This window comes from Moschus berezovskii, chromosome 13 (assembly GCF_049115385.1).
Source record: "Moschus berezovskii isolate FMDL1 chromosome 13, NW_MosBer_1.0, whole genome shotgun sequence".
Classification (NCBI taxonomy): domain Eukaryota; kingdom Metazoa; phylum Chordata; class Mammalia; order Artiodactyla; family Moschidae; genus Moschus; species Moschus berezovskii.
The window spans coordinates 31,189,360-31,204,213 of NC_142472.1; positions in this window are offsets into that span (position 1 = coordinate 31,189,360).

A 14,854-nucleotide genomic window follows, 5' to 3' on the forward strand; every position below is an offset into this window, starting at 1 on the left:
AGGCAATGGCAAGCCACTCCAGTACTCTTGCCTAGAAAATCCCATGGATGAAGGAGCCTGGTAGGCTGCAGTCCGTGAGATCGCTAAGGGTCGGACATGACTGAGCGACTTCACTTTCACTTTTCACTTTCACACATTGGAGAAGGAAATGGCAACCCACTCCAGTGTTCTTGCCTGGAGAATCCCAGGGACGGGGGAGCCTGTTGGGCTTCCATCTAAGGGGTCACACAGAGTCGGACACGACTGAAGTGATTCAGCAGCAGCAGCAGCAGCAGTGTATATATGTCAACCACAATCTCCCAATTCATCCCAACCCCCTTTGTCCCACCCAAGTCCATATGTCTTTCTCTACATCTGCATCTCTGTCCCCTGCTGCTGCTAAGTCACCTCAGTCGTGTCCGACTCTGTGTGACCCCTTAGACGGAAGCCCAACAGGCTCCCCCGTCCCTGGGATTCTCCAGGCAAGAACACTGGAGTGGGTTGCCATTGCCTTCTCCGCATCTCTGTCCCCTATTGCACTGCAAATAGGTTCATCAGAACAATTTTTCAATGGTACAAATATGATTAATATACAAATTATGTATATTAATTCCACAATATGTGTTAATAATACACAATATTTGTTTTTCTCTGTCTAACTTATTTCACTCTGTATGACAGATTCTTTAGTTAAGAGAAAAATAAGAATTAAGAGGAGAATCTACTGCTTGTGGCTTATGATTTCTTGAATCTGGAAGTACTGTAGTTCATTATGTAGATTTCTTATTCTGAATTGTAAGGTCAGACATTCCCAGCTAATCTTGTCCTTATATCTTCCCAGGTTAAAGCCTTCTGCACCACCAGCCCTTCCATCAAGGGTTGTTACCGACAGCGGAAGTGGGGACTGAGATCTGGCTATCTTCAGTTTAGGATTTTACACAAGGAAAACATTTTGTATAATTCCCCGTCCTTGTTTTAAATAATCTTTAAACAAGAGGAATTCCTACTAACCAGATTAATTTCATTCTGGTTTAATTCCAGGAAAAGAAGAGAGTGAAAGAGTAAGAGGGCGACGGAGAACCTGGCTAGAATGATCTGTGTCCCTTCCTCGGTCAATTGTTTATACTGTTGAGTTTTAAGAATTTCACTTCTTCCCCTTCCTGTTTGTCTTCTTGAGCAAACCGAGATTCCAGATTGCAATTGTTTGTAAACAACAGAGGATTATTTGGTTGGTAGGAAAGGCTTGTCTACAATCTCAGATAAACTTAAATCCTGTGTACTAGAAACAGGCAAACATTAGTTGTAAACTAACAAGCTGACTATCTTTCTGCCTCCATCTCAGGTTTGCTGCTTATAATATGGCTAATTGCTCACTGAGGGTAGACTAAACTGTGTAGAGTTAATGAATTCCACTAAGAGTACACATTTAACCCCATGGTTAATAAAAGAGGGAATCCTAGTGTGTTCTCTTTTCTCTTCCTCCTCCTCTATTCACACTTACATGTGTGTGCTAAGTCACTTTGGTCATATCCGACTCTTTGTGACCCAATGGACTGTAGCCTGCCTCTGTCCATGGGGTTCTCCAGGCAAGAATACTGGAGTAAGTTGCCATACCCTCCTCCAGGGGGTCTCCCCGACCCAGGGATCAAACCTGTGTCTCTCACATCTCCTGCATAGGCAGGCAGGTTCTTTACCACTAGCACCATCTGGGAAGACCCTATTCATACTTCAGTTCAGTTCAGTTCAGTCGCTCAGTCATGTCCGACTCTTTGCGACCCCATGAATCACAGCACGCCAGGCCTCCCTGTCCATCACCAACTCCCGGAGTTCACTCAAACTCATGTCCATCGAGTCGGTGATGCCATCCAGCCATCTCATTCTCTGTCATCCCCTTCTCCTCCCACACCCAATCCCTCCTAGCATCAGACTCTTTTCCAGTGAGTCAACTCGTCCCATGAGGTGGCCAAAGTATTGGAGTTTCAGCTTTAGCATCAGTCCTTCCAATGAACACTCAGGATTGATCTCCTCTAGAATGGACTGGTTGGATCTCCTTGCAGTCCAAGGGAGTCTCAAGAGTCTTCTCCAGCACCACATTTCATTTGAATTACTTTTAAAAAGTGCAAGATACATAGAGCAAACACTATAAAATAATAATCATGGTTTGTTTCAAATATAAAATTCTGAGTAGTAAATGTTGTGAATACTTAAACATAATAATTAGCTAGAGACTAACCTAGCAGGAGACAAGATAATCAGAATAGCCTCTGAGAAAAGACTTCTCTTAGGAAATGGTATTTGAGCTGCGATTTCAATGAGGAGGCAGTACCAGCCATGTAAAGGCTAGGTATAGACTATTCCAGGTAGAGAAAAGGGCTCATCAACACACTCTAAGAGAGGAACATGAAGGGTATATTAAAGATATGCAATGATCCAATGTCCTCAGACCTTGATTAAGAAATGGGGGAGTATAAGAAATGAGTTAGAGAAGCCAGCAAGGATCATATCATGAAAGGTAGAGGAGGCCAGGGTGAGCTACATGGATTGAATACTAAGGAAAATAAGAAGTCACTAAAGGGACTTCCCTGGTGGTCCAGTTGTTAAGACTCCACGCTTCCAATGCAGGAGACGTGGGTTTGATTCCTGTTTGGGGAACTAAGATCCCACCAGCTACACATACAGCCAAATAATTAAAAGTGGGGGGAAAAAATGCCACTGGAAAGTTTTTTTTTTATTATTTATTTTTATTTTTATTGGAGGCTAATTATTTTACAATATTATATTGGTTGGTTTTGCCAAACATTGACATGAATCCGCCCTGGGTGTCCATGAGTTCCCCCTCCCGAACCCCCCTCCCACCTCCCTCCTCCCCTTATCCTCCCTCTGGGTCGTCCCCGCATACCAGCCCCGAGCATCCTGTAACATGCATCGACCCTGAACTGGCGATTCATTTCACATATGATAATATACATGTTTCAATGCCATTCTCCCAAACCATCCCACCCTCACCCTCTCCCACAGAGTCCCAAAGACTGTTTTATACATCTGTGTCTCTTTTGCTGTCTCATATACAGGGTTATCATTTGCATCTTTCTAAATTCCATATATATGTGTTAGTATATTATATTGGTGTTTTTCTTTCTGGCTTACTTCACTCTGTATAATAGGCTCTAGTTTCATCTACCTCATTAGAACTGATTCAAATGCATTCTTTTTAATGGCTGAGTAATACTCCATTGTGTATATGTACCAAAGCTTTCTTATCCATTCGTCTGCAGATGGACATCTAGGTTGCTTCCATGTCCTGGCTATTATAAACAGTGCTGCAATGAACATTGGAGTACATGTGTCTCTTTCAATTCTGGTTTCCTCGGTGTGTATGCCCAGGAGTGCGATTGCTGGATCATATGGCAGTTCTAAGGAGCAATTTGATTTAGGTCATGATATATTTTTATGATAAATTTAACATATATATTAACATATACATATGAATTTAATTTTAAAGTAAACAAACCATTTAGTCATGACCATTGTTAGGAAAAGGAATGGGATTAGATTGGGATGGTGTTACAGGAAGGGACTTTTACTCTATCTGTATCACTTACATCATTTGCAGTGAATATATTTATGTATGACTCAAAGGATTAAATTTAAAATAGAGTAAATAATTAAAAGAAAATGTTTTAGATATAAGCCAGAGAAATAAGTCATTATCAGACTTAGCCTGAAATTCACATTGTTTTCAGAAAAAGGCACAAAATCTGTGCCCAAGCCCAGATTTCAGCATCAGTAAGTTTAGAGGCTAAAGATGAAATTAAGTCTAAAATTTAAAAATCATAATATGTATTTATATTGTCTGAATTAGGACATATATGCTAATGTCCTACTCCAATTCCTGCTCCAGGGTATCTTCCTGACCCAGGGATTGAACCCTCATCTCTTATATCTCCTGCATTAGCAGGCGAGTTCTTTTCCACTAGTGCCACCTAGGAAGCCTCATATATATGCTAATACATAAAGAAATTATTCTCATTATTAGCCTTTGTTAATCTGAAACCTTGGAAAGATGATAAGAAGGAAATAAAAGCAAGACATATTCCAGAGTTTCTGCTGTATCATACAGTCTAGAAAGAAACATTTAATTAAAGAGCAATTTAATTAGCAGTAACTGTTTATAAAAATCCAGTCTGGTATGCAGATCCAAACATGAGCATCTTGCTGTATAATCACATACAGGCAACAGGTATTACTTAAATCAGGTGTAAGAGCAGATGTGAATCCTGTGGCTTTTTCTTTCATTGTAAATAGATGCCCTTTTGGACTATATGATATGTTTTTTTTAATTACATATATTCCAAACCCTGAGAGGTTATAAAAACATTGCCATTTAGTAAACAGGTGAAACTTTCCCCCTAGATAAGAAAGAACTACAAACATGGTTTTCAATCTGTATCTCTTTTTTATCACTCATGTTTAATTGGGATACCATCAATATTACACTCATTATAAGTGTGAAAGTGTTAGTTGCTCAGTGGTGGCCAACTCTTTACAGCCCTGTGGACTATAGCCTGCCAGGCTCCTCTGTCCATGGAATTCTCCACGCAAGAATACTGGAGTGGGTTCAGCTCTGATTTTAATGGCCTGGGATTAGTGGGCCCAGTGACAGGGAGAATGACTAGGTACTTTGGGTCTGAAAAGTAGCTTTGACTTGATGTGCATGGTCACATTACCTTTCTTGATAATGTAGCAGGTTGAGAAGTACTCACCCAATTTAAGAAGATAAATGGTTCAACTGAAAAGAGAATAGTTGTGAGTAGAACCCGGTGATGTGTCATTTAAAGTATCTTTCAGTACAGTTCCTTAGGAAATTTGTACCAGATTCCTAGAATTTGGGGTTTAATATTAAACCAAGAGAACAACCAAATGAAATAGCTAAATTGGACTGTGAAGAAAGCTGATCGCCGAAGAATCAATGCTTTTGAACTGTGGTGTTGGAGAAGACTCTTGAGAGTCCCTTATACTGCAAGGAGATCCAACCAGTCCATTCTAAAGGAGATCAATCCTGGATGTTCATTGGAGGGACTGATGCTAAAGCTGAAACTGCAATACTTTGGCCACCTCATGCGACGAGTTGACTCACTGGAAAAGACTCTGATGCTGGGAAAGGTTGGGGGCGGGAGGAGAAGGGGACGATGGAGAATGAGATGGCTGGATGCCATCACCGACTCTGTGGACATGAGTTTGAGTGTACTCCGGGAGTTGGTGATGGACAGGGAGGCCTGGCGTGCTGTGATTCATGGGGTCGTGGAGAGTCGGACACGACTGAGCGACTGAACTGAACTGAACTGAACTGAAATTGATAGAGATGTTGAAGACAAAAACGTATGGCAGTGGAAAGCTTTCTTAAGCATTTATTTAAAAAATCCTCCAACCATTAACCTATATATTCTACAGGCGTCACATGAGATTAAAAGAAAAAACATAATTTCCTAGGAACAAGCTATTAACTTGAGCAGTTTTGTTTACACTAAAAAAAACAAGAGAAAAATCAGAACTTTTATATGCTGTAAAGCTTTAATAGTATAATCAGAAACTTTTGGAGTTATTGCTCAAGTTTACCTTATTGAACCAAAGGTGATGCATGCACTTCAAGAGACACTTAGCAGATGACAGATAAATATATATTGAGTACTGACTGATTGCAATGCTCCAAGCTAGAGAAAACTGGTGTAAACACTGTAAACAAAATACAGTCTATGTTCACTTGGAGCTTAAAGTCTACAGGAAAAGATAAGCATAAAACAATTAGTGTCAATGACAATTGATTAAGTGAATTGTGCTGAGAGTATATAATTAGTGATCTTGCCTATTCAAAAGGTATGAACTGGGGTCAAGTGAAGGGTTCACTGAAGAAAGGGTATTTAAGTTAAAAGTGAAGAATTGGACTTCCCTGATGGTCCAGTGGTTGAATCCACCTTGTAATGCAGGGGACACAGGTTCAATCTCTGCTCTGGGAAGATCCCACAAGTTGTGGGGCAACTAAGCCCTTGTACCACAACTACTGAGCCTGTGTGCCTAGAGCCCATGCTCTGCAACAAGAAGCCACAGCAATGGGAAACCTGTACACAGCAACTAGAGAGTAGCCCCTGCTTGCTGCAAGTAGAAAAAAACCCCAGCAGCAATGAAGACCTAATGCAGCCTAAGAAAATAACTAACTAAATATTTTTTAAAGTGAAGAATTAGTAGGAGTTGGCTGAATAAAGAAGTGGATGGAGGGTGCAGAAAAGTATTCCCTAAAGAGGGAATCGCCTGTGCAAAGGTCCTGAGGCAGACAGGAGGAAAATCTCAGGAGATGGCCAGGGATCGCAGCTCAAGGCAGGTCTCAGACCAAACAGGGCCTTAGAGACCACATTAGGGATTCTGGCTTTATCTGAAGAATAATCAGGAGTCATTGATGTGGTTTAAACTATGAAGAGAATATAATAAGATCTGTAGTATTATAAAGTTACCTTGACTATTGTTTGAAGAATGATTGGAAGGGATTAGTGGGACATGTGGAGATATAAAAGATATTTTTATAGTTGGTGGTTCAGCTATGGTAAAGGCGCTTGGTTTCAAGAGATTGTTGACTGGATATGTGACTATAAGAGAGAAAAAAGACAAAGTCCATAATATTTCATGGATTTATGGCAGGGACATATGAAAAATCAGTTAGGATTCTTACTATGACTGGGTACCAAATTTGGACACTTCCAGTCTGCATAGCTTTGCAGTGCAGTACCTGTGAAGATATTTTAAGGGACCATTTGGATAATATTCTTCAGACATAAGGAAAATGAATACCCTCTAGACAATATCTAAGGATTCAGAGAAACTTAACTGCAGTAAATCAGTCCTTGAAAGAAGCTTGTGATTCTGTTCCTGACAGCATAGGTATTAGCTACCTGTGACTCAGTCATAAAGCACCTGCCTGCCAATGCAGAAGATGCAGAAGACACAATACGATCCCTGGGTAGAGAAGATCCCCTGGAGAAGGAAATGGCAACTCATTCCAGTATTCTTGCATTGAGAATTCTATGGAGGGAGGAGCCTGGTGAGCTACAGTCTGTGGGGTTGCAAAAGAGTTGGACACGACTGAGCGACTAAGCAACAGAGAGAAAGTAATGACAATAGAATGACAACTTTCAATATGACAACACAAAGAAGGTAGCAACAGAGAGAAGGTAACCCAAGGAAGCAGGGAAGCATCCTTGTCTCCAGGAGATCTGAGAATGCCACTAAGCTCATGGCAGGAGTAATAAATCACAGTTCTTTGTCAATTGTTTCTGGGGAAGAAGAAGCTGTTCTCTATAAAAGTTCCCCAAAGTTGCTGCCAATTATCTACCTAGAGTTGGAATCCCAGAAATCCTGAATCAAGATTTAAGTTTTACTTTATGTATGGCTGCGCTGGGTCTGTGTTGCTGCGTGCAGGCTTTCTCTAGTTGTGGTGAGCAGGGGCTACTCTGAGTTGCAGTGTGCAGTCTTCTCGTTGCGGTGCCTTTTCCTGTTGTGGAGCACAGGCTCTAGGTGCGTGGGCTTCAGTAGTTGTGATTCTAGGACTCTAAAGTGTGGGCTCAGTAGTTGTGGCGCACTGGCTTAGTTGCTCCACGGCGTGTAGGATCTTTCCGGACCCGGGAACAAACCCATGTCCCTTGCATTGGCAGGGGAATTCCTAGCCACTAGACACCAAGGATGGAGAAGGCAATGGCAAGCCACTCCAGTACTCTTGCCTAGAAAATCCCATGGATGGAGGAGCCTGGTAGGCTGCAGTCCGAGGGGTTGCTAAGGGTCGTACACGACTGAGCGACTTCACTTTCACTTTTCACTTTCACACATTGGAGAAGGAAATGGCAACCCACTCCAGTGTTCTCGCCTGGAGAATCCCAGGGACGGGGGAGCCTGGTGGGCTTCCGTCTATGGGATCACACAGAGTCAGACACGACTGAAGTGACTTAGCAGCAGCAGCAGACACCAAGGAAGCCTCTGAATCAAGATTTAAGATTGTGACAAACAGTGTGATGTAGTCTCCTAATTATTCATAACAGAAAATCTCAGGGAAGAAAGTAAACGTGGAATATGATGCAGGTATCTATTTGACATAGCTCATGGAAATAATTAAATGTATACACAGAACACTTACTAGGAAGCATGCCTGTGTAGTATGTCTGAGCCCCCTTGTTATATAATCTCTATTTCCAACACCCCCTCCTAATATCTTGTTAGTTGGATGATAATTCTTTTTCTTAGGCTCCTTCTTGAGGATACATTTTTAAAGAGAATTCTTAAGCCTCTAGGAGGTATCTTTTGTTCTATAGTTAATCTCTTAATAAGACCAATTTAGCTGCAATATAAAAGGTAATGCATAGTGTACTATTTACTGCACAATTCTGAACTTGCTCAGAGATTGCCTATAAGCAGGCTGGCATTACCCGTGGGCAGAGTTGGTGAAGAGAAATGTGGAATCGTTTCAGAACCATAGAGGAGATTCAGGCTTTTTACCCTCGTTCTGGGAAGAGTGATTTCAGACTTGCCAGCTTTTCAAAGAGACTACTGTATGTAAGGACTGTACTGGGCATAGTAGTATCTGTTCTTAAAATCAGGGATACAGGACTCAGATTTGGGTTAAAGGGATAACAATAACTGACTTCTGTTTGCAAAAGAGCCAATGGGCGTACACCAGGACAAACAATATGACTGGAAATCACCCGTGTGAGTTAAAAAATTACCTGTGTTTTTCTAGGTGTGAAACACAGTAAAACTATTCCATTTGAATTTCTTGGGTTATATGTCTACTTCCTTTTTTTTTCGCAGATTCACACTATCATTAGTTTAATTTCATTTGCCACTGTTGAGTAGTCTGCCATTTGGAACAACTTTGCATTCCATCTGTTGTAAGTGAAGGATTTGCAAGTGGCATCATTCCATGTTTTCTTAAGGATTTAAGGTGTCACTAGCTTTCAACCGACTCTACTAAAGGGCTTTTTGCCAGAACCCTACCTGATGCCAATTTTCATTTAATCTCCATAAATGTTTATTAATACAATAGTGCACAAAGTCTTCTTGAACTATTGAACATGCCAAAAGAGGTATTTGTTTTTCTACTTCTCGATGCCCATATTTAAACATGTTACGTAAAAATGTCCACACCTAAATCTGTCCCATCTTGTTGATCCATTTTTAAAATTCACACCCTGTCTTGTATAAACGCAACCCAACCATGAAAGTAACTTGTTCATGAGTCATAACCATGCAAACATTGAAGTAATTGTAAAGCATCTCTTGTTAGTTTGCAATTAGGGTATTAACTTCTATACCATGCTGTATTAGATTTTAGAAGAAAAGTCATAAAGGATTTTATTTCTTAACATTCAATAACATTTAATCATAAACATATACAAAGACAAAGATAAATATATACTCATTTCAACACCTACAAAAACAATTAGTTTTCCTGGGTGTATCATGGCAGATGGTGCTGTTATTTTTAGAGTATGCACAGAATATATAAACTGAATAGGTACTTATAGACGTGCCACAGTACGGTGGCATGGAATGGAAATGGTATGTTTATTTGATTCACATAATTTTAAAGTCCTCATTTTCATTATCAGAAGAAAAAAGCATGTTGTATAATTATGAATTTGCATCAAATATGCTTTAGAATTCAACAACAGTTTATGTCTAATAGCGATTCAGAGAAGGTGCAATTCAAAGGTAAATCCATGCTTACAATTCACATTAAATAAGATCTGATTAGATCCCTGTTCTTCACAAAGTAGGGATGCTAGGAATGGATTTCTCCTAGAAATCTCTGCAGTAGGCTAAGTCCTGTCAAAACTCTCCAGATGAAGCGGAATCTCACTGGAGAATCTCGTTAGCCACTCCTCCTCCTGTATTAAGTATCTCCTTTAACAGCTCATCCCCCTTTCTCTCTTGCCTATACTGAAATGCTTACTATCTGTCAAAGTTATCCCCTGTTCTCCAGTGTCACAAGCATTTCCTACATTGGACTTCTTGACATCTCTTATCATTTATTAAAAATATTTCTTAATTGATGTATTAGTTTCCAGCTGCATTCTCTTCCAATTCATTCACTACAAGTTCTAAACACAAATCGCACATACCTGCTTCACATATTCTAATGATGTCCTTAATATCTCCAGGACTCAGGGTAACATTTCCCCTTATTAGCTCAGGGATCTCAAATTGCACTCATTTCAATCTGCAGTCAAGATTGCCAGGAGAAATATCAACAACCTCAGATAGGCAGTTGATACCACTCTAATGGCAGAAAGCGAAGAAGAACTAAACAGCCTCTTGATGAAGGTGAAAGAGAAGAGTGAAAAATCTGGCTTAAAACTCAACATTCAAAAAACTAAGATAATGGCATCCAGTCCCATCACTTCATGACAAATAGATGAGGAAAGAGTGGAAACAGTGACAGATTTTATTTTCCTGGGCTCCAGAACCACTGTGGACAGTGACTGCAGCCACGAAATTAAAAGAGGCTTACTCCTTGGAATAAAAGCTATGACAAACCTATACAGCCTTTTAAATAGCAGAGACATCCTTCTGTGTAATCAAAACTATGGTTTTTCCTGTATTCATGTACAGATGTAAGAGTTGGAACCTAAAGAAGGCTGAGCGCCAAAGAACTGATACTTTTGAATTGTGGTGCTGGAGAAGGCTCTTGAGAGTCCCTTGGAGAGCAAGTAGATTGAACCAGTTAATCCTAAAGGAAATCAACCCTGAATATTCATTGGCAGGACTGATGCTAAATCTGAAGCTCCAATACTCTGGCCATCTGATGTGAAGAGCTGACTCATTGGAAAAGACCCTGATGCTGGGGATGATTGAAGGCAGGAGGAGAAGGGGCCGACAGAGGACGAGATGATTGGGTGGCATCACTGACTCAATGAACATGAGTTTGAACAAACTCAGGGAGATAGTGGAGGACAGGGAATCTTCATGTGCTGCACTCCATGGGGTCGCAAAGAGTCAGACACAACTTAGCAACTAAGCAACAAAGCTCCTGCTCCGTGATCATGTCCGCTCTGGGCCTACACTCAAATGCCCGCTGCTCTGGCTTTTCTTAACTGGTTGTGCTCTGCCTTTCAGGGCCCTTGGCCCAGAATGCCTTTCAAAAGTTAGCTCAAGTATCTGCTCTTTTCTGAAGATTTCTCAGAAAACGTGTTAGAGAAACGTGGGATGTGGTGAAAACCTCACCCTCCAGAGCAGCTGGTGTTTTAAAGTGCTGGGATCCAATTCTAAATCTCTGACGAGCTGTGTGAGCCAGAAAAACCTGGTTGGTCCCCACACATAGTGGTCACCCACATTCATCTTCATTAAGTGAGTGCTGCCACTAAGGAAGAGGACAGGCAGCTGATGCCTGAGCACCCATAGTCCTTCACACTCTGGCTATGACAATTCTTTCAACTGAGATATAATTGACATATGACATTGGTATGATTAAGGTGCACAGTGCATTGATGCATTTATATTTTGCCATATGATTATCACCATGGCATGAGCTAACACCTTTCTCATGTCACATAAAAATTTTTGTGTGTGGTGGGAACATTTAAAATCTAGTCTTTTTTTTTAATTGGGGTATAGTTGCTTTGGGTTTCCCAGGTGGCTCAGTGGTTTAAGAATCCACCTGCAATGCAGAACACACAGGCAGATGCGAGTTTGATCCCCAGGTCCAGAAGATCCCCTGAAGGAGGGCATGGCAACCCACTCCAGGATTCTTGCCAGGAGAATCCCATGGACAGAGGAGCCTGGTGGGTTACAGTCCATAGGGTTGCAAACAGTCGGAGACGACTGAAGCGACTGAGCACACATGAACGCACAGTTGCTTTACAATGTTGTGTCACATTTCTGCTGTATAATAAAGTAAATCAGCTACATGTATACATAAATTTCCTCCCTCTTAAACGGCCCTCCCTCCCCATCCATCCCCTCTAGGTCACCACAGAGCACTGAGCTGAGCTCCCTGTGCAGGTTCCAACTGGCTATTTATTTAACACTTGATAGTGTACATATGTCAGTTCCACTCTTTCAATTCATCCCCTCCATTATGTCCACTCATCCATTCTCTACATCTGTGTCTCTGTTTCTGCCCTGCTAATTGGTTCACCTGTGCCATTTTTATAGATTCCACATATAAGCATTAATATATGATATTTGTTTTTCTCTATCTGATTTACTTCACTCCATATGACAGAGTCTAGGCCCATTCACATCTCTAAAAATAACCAAATTTCATTCCTTTTTTTGGCAGAGTAAAAATCTAGTCTTTTTGCTAGTTTGCTAACCTTCATCTTTCAGGACTTTTCCCATGTCATATACACCCATCATTCCTGGACTAGGATTCTCTCTGCTTTCTCCTAGACAATCTGATCCATACAAACCATCTCCAGTACTTCTTGCCTACTGCCTCTGTTTGGACCCACAGTTTTAATCTTTTATCTTGGTTTTGTCTTTCAGTTCAGTTCAGTTTGGACCCACAGTTTAATCTTTTATCTTGGTTTGGTCTTTAAGAATACATAATATACTTAAAATATACTGAATATATAGTGTGTGTGTGTATATATATATAGTAGTATATATACATAAGTAATATATATACTTTTAAATATACTTATATAACATATATATTTTAAGTATATATATATTACATATATACTATAATATATATAATAATATATTGTTTTTACTAATATACTATTATGTATGAATATACATGGGCTTCCTTGGTGGCTAAACTGGTAAAGAATTCACTTGCAGTGCAGGAGACCCTGGTTCAATCCCTAGATTGGGGTGATACCCTGGAGAAGTGATAGGCTACCCAGTTCAGTATTCTTGGGCTTTCCTGGTGGCTCTGCCAGTAAAGAATCCACCTGCAATGAGGAAGACCTGGTTTTGATCCCTGGGTTGGGAAGATCCCTGGAGGAGGGCATGGCAACCCGCTCCAGTAGTTCTCTGACCCAGGGCTCCTGCATTGGGAGCACAGATTCTTAAGCACTGAACCACCAAAGAAGTCCCTGGAACTCATAACCTATTCTACCTGAGTCATATAATAGCAATAATTACCATTTAGTGTATATTTACTGTGTACTAGGCAAGATACAAGACATTTTGTAAACCCTATGTTATTTAATTTTCCCCATAATTCTAGGGGTAGGTGTTACTAGCACCACTTTAGAATCAAAGAAATGAAAGCAGAAAGGTACTTGTCCAAACACTTCTCATAAGGGCAATTTCGATGCACATACACATATAACCAGGCAAGTCAGAAAGAGGCGGCAGAATGGAAAATGGTGTGTGTGTATCTGGTGGAGTATGGGAGTAATGGTCAGGAAATGAAAAAAAGGAAAATCAGGGAGAAAAAGAACACACCTCAGAAGGATTTGTAGAGCAAATACTACACTGAGTATTTGACCTGATTCATGTGACCCCAAATCCCCAGCCCAGCCTACCTTTTTCAATCACACTCGTAGACCCTGACTTCAAACCTGTAAGGCCCACAGTCTCGTGACATCTGCTTTTCCTGTCCAGACCTAAGGAATATGTGTCACACAGAGGTAAAGCCAGATGCCTCAATCCTAAGTGACAGCGTCAAAAGCAGCTGGAGACTGGGAGACAGAAACTCAAAATTGGAAAAGGAGAAAGAAGAAAGTTGTGATAGGTCTGTGAGACAGGGAAAAGCTAGTCACCTGAATTTCTTTCAGTAATGCAGGAAAGTTTTTGCAAGTGTCCACAAATTTCACAGCCTCAAGTAAATCACTTGTCAGTTTAATTATGTTCAAATAAAGAATAAAAATTAATTTGAAAAAGATCCTCCCTTACAATTGCAATGGTGTCTTTCTTGCAATGGCTCAAGAGAAAATAGAGAATCACTTTGTTTTTGGTTAAAATAAGAAAGTCAATCCCCAAAATATAAGTAATCAATAATGGTATTCTGTCCAAACAGCTTAACAATTTAAAGGAAATAAAATGCCAGGAAAATGTTAAAGAACTAGTTGATTGAAATTATAAATCAATTCTGCGCCCCCCCCCCCCCCCCGCCGCCTGCCCCACCATGCTTTCATGTGATACTATCTTCTACAAAAGGGGAAACATAAGCTCAAAATAAGCCTGGTTTGGGTTGTATCTGCAGGTGTAGAAATTAAAACTCCCTGATAAATGAAACAGTTATACATGAAGGCTATTCATAGAAACCACTAAGTAATATAACCATATGCTCTTTTCTCAGTACAGTTTAACTAAGTACATACTATTTTCAAACTTGTCTAAGGTTTTCTAAACAAATCAGTAGTCTTCTAATTCCATCAAAGTCCAATGATAAGCCTTAAAGACTTCTTCAGCATTGGAAGATATCTTTCCAGAATTTTTATTTCCAGAAAAAAAGAGAGAATAGTCTGAACAGTGAAAGAACAAAATTCATCAAAATGGGAGCAATTTGATGCCTAGAGTGATTGTATGTCTGAGCACTAACCATCAGCTGTGCTGTGCTACTTCTTTAAGAAAGATACTTTGAGGTTATGAATATCATCTGTCTGTTTTGCAGAAATTTGCTGAAGCCAAACAGGTCTGACCCAATGGACATTTCAATTTTTTTTTTTTTGCTTTCTTCAGGTAACTATCATGTAAGAAATGCTTAAAATGGGAAGCCCTGAAAAAAAAAATGTAACATCTTAGTCAATATGAGGTTGGAGGTTATTGTTATGAATTTATATAAAGGTAAAATAAATTAAAATTGGGGGCAAAAATGGTTATATTCATACTTCCTAAAATGGGAAACAGCAGTAGAGCTGGACAGCATTGGACTAAGTTG